We start from the raw sequence: 7,500 nt of genomic DNA, 5'->3' as shown, positions 1-7,500 counted from the left end.
CGCGTCTACGTATCCCAGGGGACGTCGCGGCCAGAGATAGCTCGCGGGAGGAGGATTATCTCGCTCCCAGGCTGGACTTCTCTCTCTCTCTCTCCCCCTCTCTCTCTGACTCTCGGGGCGCGAGGAGCGCTCCGGCCGCGTCCGTCGCCTGGAGTTCACAGCAGGCCTCTGGGTTTTCGGGGACTCTCTCTCTCTGTTTCGTTCGATGGACGAGCCTCGACGAGATCGTATTCTACGACGTTACCTCGTGCTCCGACACCGTATCTAGTAAAAGAAGTTTTCCCCCTTAGATTGCTGCCGCTGTTCTTTCCGCCCCCCTTTTTCCCCTCCCTTTCCGGGCCGGGGGCCCGACGGGGCGGCGGCGGCGGCGGCCCCCGTCGCGGGCACGGGTAAATCTAGGTGACCCGTGACACGCGGCGAAACGACTCTCACCTGTGCTCCCGCAGCTGACCCGACGCTCGCCTCGGCCGATCCGTCAGAGGTCCGGCGCCGCGGCGACCCGTTCCCCGTACAGACGGAGAAGGGCTGAGGGATGCCGTCGCCGCGGGTAAACGGCGGCGAAAGCCTCCGAGTCGTCCCGTCGGAGCGCGCGAGGATTCGTCGGAGAAGGTCTCGTCGCCGGTACCCCGCGCTAGGCCTTCTCGCGTACCTCCTGGGGGCGACTGCGCCTGCTGCCGCCCTCGGGCGCCCGTAGGCCGGTGCGCGTCGCGTGGGAAAGAAAGGGGACGAGTCAAGAAAAATCCGCGGAGAGCGTCCTTTCGCACGGGCCGCTTCTGCCGAGCGAGCCCCCGTTCCCCCCCCCCCCCCCCTTCGCGTCCTCCCCCACCCGGAAACGCCTCCGCCTCCGTGGCCGCGGGGTCCGAGGCGGGAACCGCCTCCGCCGCGGCCAGAGCTCCGGCAGAAGAGGAACAAAGTCCCCTCTGTCCCGACCTACCGTCCAGCGAAATCGCAGCCGAGGGAACGGGCTCGGCGGAATCGGCGGGGAATAGAAGACCCCGGTGACCTCGACTCTAGTCCGGCGCTGCGAAGAGACGGGAGAGGTGCAGGATAAGTGGGAGGCCCACCCCCCCTCGGCGCTTCGGGCGGGAGACCCCCGCCGCGCCGCGGCCCGGCTGCCGGTGAAATCAGATCGATTTTTCGCTTTTTTTTTTCTTTTTTTTTTTTTCCACCACGGTCTCCACTGGCGCGTGCTCTCTCTCTCGCTCTCTCTCGCTCTCTCTCCCCCCCCCCCACCCGCCATCTTCCTTTCCTTCTTTTACCCGGTCTCCAACCAATGCCCCCCCACCCCGCACCCCCCCACGCCGGCCGAGAGAGCCGCGGGACTTTTTACATTTTCCCATTTATCCTTCCAACCCCCCCCACCCCCCGGCACCCTCGGCACGAGCCCGGGGACCGGAAGAGTCGAACGAGCGCGACTCGGCAACGGCGGCGCCCGTGCCCCCGCCCGCGCCCGCGCCCCCGCCCCCGCGGCCACCCCGCGCCTCCCGCCGGCCCACCTCTCTGCCGACCGCTGCCGTCTACCCGCTGTTCTTCCATCCTTACCCCGCCGAGGCGAGCGACCGCGCGCCGTCCGGGCCGACCGCCGTCCCGGATTTCCGGCAGACCGGCCGGAATTCCATCACCGACGGCCCTCCCGGTGGGCGCGGCCCCGGCTCGCGCACGCGCGCTTCCTCCGGAGGGCCGGGCCGCATCCGAGCCTGTCCGGCAGCGACCTCTAGAGTCCGGGGCGGAGCCGGGTAGACCGTGGCGACCGAATCGAGCGGCACGGGCAGCGCCCCCTAGCCACCGCCGCCGAGCCCGTGCCGCTCGGAGCCGGGTAGACCCTGCCGACCTAGTCGAGTCGCACGGGCAGCGCCCCCTGGCCTGCGCCGCCGTGCCCGAGTGCCGCTCGGACCCGGGTAGACCCAGCCGACCTAGTCGAGTCGCACGGGCAGCGCCCCCTAGCCTGCGCCGCCGTGCCCGAGTGCCGCTGTTAACCGGGTAGACCTTGCCGACCAGGTCGAGCCGCACGGGCAGCGCCCCCTAGCCTGCGCCGCCGTGCCCGAGTGCCGCTGTTAACCGGGTAGACCCTGCCGACCTAGTCGAGTCGCACGGGCAGCGCCCCCTAGCCTGCGCCGTCGTGCCCGAGTGCCGCTGTTAACCGGGTAGACCTTGCCGACCTAGTCGAGCCGCACGGGCAGCGCCCCCTGGCCTGCGCCGCCGAGCCCGAGTGCCGCTCGGACCCGGGTAGACCGTGCCGACCTGGTCGAGCCGCACGGGCAGCGCCCCCTAGCCTGCGCCGCCGTGCCCGAGTGCCGCTGTTAACCGGGTAGACCCTGCCGACCTGGTCGAGCCGCACGGGCAGCGCCCCCTGGCCTGCGCCGTCGTGCCCGAGTGCCGCTGGTAACCGGGTAGACCCTGCCGACCTGGTCGAGCCGCACGGGCAGCGCCCCCTGGCCTGCGCCGCCGTGCCCGAGTGCCCCTCGAAACCGGGTAGAACCTTCCGACCGACTCGAGTCGCACATGCACCGACCCCTAATTTCCGCCGCCCTGCCCGAAAGCAGCTCGTAACCAGGTAGACCCTGCACACCTACTCGAGCCGCACGGGCAGCGCCCCGTAGCCTGCGCCGCCGTGCCCGAGTGCCGCTGTTAACCGGGTAGACCTTTCCGACCTAGTCGAGCCGCACGGGCAGCGCCCCCTAGGCTCCACCGCCGTGCCCGAGTGCCGCTCGGACCCGGGTAGACCGTGCCAACCTGGTCGAGTCGCACGGGCAGCGCCCCCTGGCCTGCGCCGCCGAGCCCGAGTGCCCCTCGAAACCGGGTAGAACCTTCCGACCGACTCGAGTCGCACATGCATCGACCCCTAATTTCCGCCGCCGTGCCCGAAAGCAGCTCGTAACCAGGTAGACCCTGCCCCCCTACTCGAGTCGCAAGGGCAGCGAGCCCTTGCTGCCGCCGCCGAGCACGAGTGTTGATCTGAGCCGGGTAGACAGTGCCGACCGACTCGAGCCACACGAAGAGCGACCCTTAGCCGCCGCCGCCGAGCCCGAGTGCCACTGGTTACCGGGTAGACCCTGCTGACCGACTCGAGTCGCACGGGCAGCGACCCCAAGCCGCCGCCGCTGAGCCCGAAAGCCGCTCGTAACCGGGTAGACCGTGCCGACCTGGTCGAGCCGCACGGGCAGCGCCCCCTGGCCTGCGCCGCCGAGCCCGAGTGCCGCTCGGACCCGGGTAGACCCTGCCGACCTAGTCGAGTCGCACGGGCAGCGCCCCCTAGCCTGCGCCGCCGTGCCCGAGTGCCGCTCGGACCCGGGTAGACCGTGCCGACCTGGTCGAGCCGCACGGGCAGCGCCCCCTGGCCTGCGCCGCCGTGCCCGAGTGCCGCTGTTAACCGGGTAGACCGTGCCGACCTGGTCGAGCCGCACGGGCAGCGCCCCCTGGCCTCCGCCGACGTGCCCGAGTGCCGCTCGGACCCGTGTAGACCGTGCCGACCTAGTCGAGCCTCACGGGCAGCGCCCCCTAGCCTCCGCCGCCGAGCCCGAGTGCCGCTCGGACCAGGGTAGACCGTGCCAACCTAGTCGAGTCGCACGGGCAGCGCCCCCTAGCCTGCGCCGCCGAGCCCGAGTGCCGCTCGGACGCGGGTAGACCTCGCCGACCTGGTCGAGCCGCACGGGCAGCGCCCCCTGGCCTGCGCCGCCGAGCCCGAGTGCCGCTCGGACCCGGGTAGACCCTGCCGACCTGGTCGAGCCGCACGGGCAGCGCCCCCTGGCCCGCGCCGCCGAGCCCGAGTGCCCCTCGAAACCGGGTAGAACCTTCCGACCGACTCGAGTCGCACATGCATCGACCCCTAATTTCCGCCGCCGTGCCCGAAAGCAGCTCGTAACCAGGTAGACCCTGCCCACCTACTCGAGTCGCAAGGGCAGCGAACCCTTGCTGCCGCCGCCGAGCACGAGTGTTGATCTGAGCCGGGTAGACAGTGCCGACCGACTCGAGCCACACGAAGAGCGACCCTTAGCCGCCTCCGCCGAGCCCGAGTGCCACTGGTTACCGGGTAGACCCTGCCGACCTAGTCGAGTCGCACGGGCAGCGACCCCAAGCCGCCGCCGCTGAGCCCGAAAGCCGCTCGTAACCGGGTAGACCCCTGCTGACCTAGTCGAGTTGCACGGGCAGCAACGCCTAGCCGCCACCGCCCTGCCCGAAAGCCACTGGTAACCAGGCAGACCCTGCCGACCGACTTGAGTCGCACTGGCAGCGACCGCTAGCCGCCGCTGCCGAGCCCGAGTGCCACTCGTAACCGAGTAGACCCTTCCGACCGACTCGAGCCACAGGTGCAGCAACGCCTAGCCGCCGACGCTGAGCTCGAAAGCCGCTAATTACGAGGTAGACCCTGCCGACCGACTCGAGCCGCACTGACAGCGACCCCTAGCCGCCGCCGCCGAGCCCGAGTGCCGCTGTTAACCGGGTAGACCTTGCCGACCGGCTCGAGACGGATGGGCAGCGACCCTCGGGCGCTGCCGCGGAACGTGCGAGCCGAACGCAGTGCACCGAGACCGTGCGTACTACGCTCCGATCGGCTCGGTCATTCCGCGGCGGAGGACAGTTGGTTGCATTCGCGCAGGCTCGGGTGCGCCGGCACGGTCCAACCTATCTCGGCGGGCTCCGCTCCACTCGATCGTTCCCCGGCAGAAGCCGGTTGTCGCTTCTGTGGCGGCTCGCGTGCGCCGGCACGGTTTCCCCGGCCCCGGCGGGCTCCGGTCCGCTCCGTGCTTCCGCGGCGGCAGACGGGCGTCTCAGCCGCGCCGGCTCGCGTGCGGCGGCACGGTGCAACCTATCTCGGCGGGCTCCACTCCACTCGATCGTTCCGCGGCATAAGCCAGGTGTCGCTTCCGTGGCGTCTCGGGTGCGCCGGCACGGTCTACCCGGGTCCGAGCGGCACTCGGGCTCGGCGGCGGCGGCTAGGGGTCGCTGCCCGTGCCGCTCGAGTCGGTCGCCACGGTCTACCCGGGTCCGAGCGGCACTCGGGCTCGGCGGCGGCGGCTAGGGGTCGCTGCCCGTGCCGCTCGAGTCGGTCGCCACGGTCTACCCTGCTCCAAACGGCACTCGGGCTCGGCGGCGGCGGCTAGGGGTCGCTGCCCGTGCGGCTCGAGTCGGTCGCCACGGTCTATCCGGCTCCGAGCGGCACTCGGGCTCGGCGGCGGCGGCTAGGGGTCGCTGCCCGTGCGGCTCGAGTCGGTCGCCACGGTCTAGGAGGCCGCACGGGCAGCGCCCCCTGGCCTGCGCCGCCGAGCCCGAGTGCCGCTCGGACCCGGGTAGACCCTGCCGACCTAGTCGAGTCGCACGGGCAGCGCCCCCTAGCCTGCGCCGCCGTGCCCGAGTGCCGCTCGGACCCGGGTAGACCCTGCCGACCTAGTCGAGTCGCACGGGCAGCGCCCCCTAGCCTGCGCCGTCGTGCCCGAGTGCCGCTGTTAACCGGGTAGACAGTGCCGACCTAGTCGAGCCGCACGGGCAGCGCCCCCTAGCCTGCGCCGCCGAGCCCGAGTGCCGCTCGGACCCGGGTAGACCCTGCCGACCTAGTCGAGTCGCACGGGCAGCGCCCCCTAGCCTGCGCCGCCGTGCCCGATTGCCGCTGTTAACCGGGTAGACCCTGCCCACCTACCCGAGTCGCACGGGCAGCGCCCCCTAGCCTGCGCCGTCGTGCCCGAGTGCCGCTCGGACCCGGGTAGACCGTGCCGACCTGGTCGAGCCGCACGGGCAGCGCCCCCTGGCCTGCGCCGCCGAGCCCGAGTGCCGCTGTTAACCGGGTAGACCTTGCCGACCTAGTCGAGTCGCACGGGCAGCGCCCCCTAGCCTGCGCCGCCGTGCCCGAGTGCCGCTGTTAACCGGGTAGACCTTGCCGACCTAGTCGAGTCGCACGGGCAGCGCCCCCTAGCCTGCGCCGTCGTGCCCGAGTGCCGCTGTTAACCGGGTAGACCCTGCCCACCTACTCGAGTCGCACGGGCAGCGCCCCCTAGCCTGCGCCGTCGTGCCCGAGTGCCGCTGTTAACCGGGTAGACCTTGCCGACCGGCTCGAGACGGATGGGCAGCGACCCTCGGGCGCTGCCGCGGAACGTGCGAGCCGAACGCAGTGCACCGAGACCGTGCGTACTACGCTCCGATCGGCTCGGTCATTCCGCGGCGGAGGACAGTTGGTTGCATTCGCGCAGGCTCGGGTGCGCCGGCACGGTCCAACCTATCTCGGCGGGCTCCGCTCCACTCGATCGTTCCCCGGCAGAAGCCGGTTGTCGCTTCTGTGGCGGCTCGCGTGCGCCGGCACGGTTTCCCCGGCCCCGGCGGGCTCCGGTCCGCTCCGTGCTTCCGCGGCGGCAGACGGGCGTCTCAGCCGCGCCGGCTCGCGTGCGGCGGCACGGTGCAACCTATCTCGGCGGGCTCCACTCCACTCGATCGTTCCGCGGCATAAGCCAGGTGTCGCTTCCGTGGCGTCTCGGGTGCGCCGGCACAGTCTACCCGGGTCCGAGCGGCACTCGGGCTCGGCGGCGGCGGCTAGGGGTCGCTGCCCCTGCGGCTCAAGACGGTCGCCACGGTCTACCCGGGTCCGAGCGGCACTCGGGCTCGGCGGCGGCGGCTAGGGGTCGCTGCCCGTGCGGCTCGAGTCGGTCGCCACGGTCTACCCGGGTCCGAGCGGCACTCGGGCTCGGCGGCGGCGGCTAGGGGTCGCTGCCCGTGCGGCTCGAGTCGGTCGCCACGGTCTACCCGGCTCCGAGCGGCACTCGGGCTCGGCGGCGGCGGCTAGGGGTCGCTGCCCGTGCGGCTCGACCAGGTCGGCACGGTCTACCCGGCTCCGAGCGGCACGGGCTCGGCGGCGGCGGCTAGGGGTCGCTGCCCGTGCGGCTCGAGTCGGTCGCCACGGTCTACCCGGGTCCGAGCGGCACGGGCTCGGCGGCGGCGGCTAGGGGTCGCTGCCCGTGCGGCTCGAGTCGGTCGCCACGGTCTACCCGGGTCCGAGCTGCACTCGGGCTCGGCGGCGGCGGCTAGGGGTCGCTGCCCGTGCGGCTCGAGTCGGTCGCCACGGTCTACCCGGCTCCGAGCGGCACTCGGGCTCGGCGGCGGCGTCTAGGGGTCGCTGCCCGTGCGGCTCGAGTCGGTCGCCACGGTCTACCCGGCTCCGAGCTGCACTCGGGCTCGGCGGCGGCGGCTAGGGGTCGCTGCCCGTGCGGCTCGAGTCGGTCGCCACGGTCTACCCGGGTCCGAGCGGCACGGGCTCGGCGGCGGCGGCTAGGGGTCGCTGCCCGTGCGGCTCGAGTCGGTCGCCACGGTCTACCCGGGTCCGAGCTGCACTCGGGCTCGGCGGCGGCGGCTAGGGGTCGCTGCCCGTGCGGCTCGAGTCGGTCGCCACGGTCTACCCGGCTCCGAGCGGCACTCGGGCTCGGCGGCGGCGTCTAGGGGTCGCTGCCCGTGCGGCTCGAGTCGGTCGCCACGGTCTACCCGGCTCCGAGCTGCACTCGGGCTCGGCGGCGGCGGCTA

The 7,500-nt window shown here is 72.3% G+C and overlaps 1 long non-coding RNA gene across 1 annotated transcript in view; it reads right to left on the bottom strand.

Moving 5' to 3' along the window:
- LOC140264945 (uncharacterized) overlaps window positions 1-1,629 on the bottom strand; it is a 1,879-nt gene extending 250 nt beyond the window's left edge. Inside the window, exons 1-3 of the long non-coding RNA XR_011906161.1 lie at window positions 1,497-1,629; window positions 433-1,021; window positions 1-264 (exon numbers count right to left, since the gene is read on the bottom strand). The exon at window positions 1-264 is cut by the window's left edge and continues 250 nt beyond it. This is a non-coding gene — a long non-coding RNA (uncharacterized lncRNA). The remainder of the gene's footprint in view (window positions 265-432; window positions 1,022-1,496) is intronic.
- Window positions 1,630-7,500: the final 5,871 nt, after the last annotated feature.

Source organism: Excalfactoria chinensis, unplaced genomic scaffold (genome assembly GCF_039878825.1).
Source record: "Excalfactoria chinensis isolate bCotChi1 unplaced genomic scaffold, bCotChi1.hap2 Scaffold_363, whole genome shotgun sequence".
In the NCBI taxonomy this organism is placed as follows: Eukaryota; Metazoa; Chordata; class Aves; order Galliformes; family Phasianidae; genus Excalfactoria; species Excalfactoria chinensis.
The sequence above is the reverse complement of the archived record's forward strand: the minus strand, read 5'-3'. Positions and strand labels throughout refer to the sequence as shown.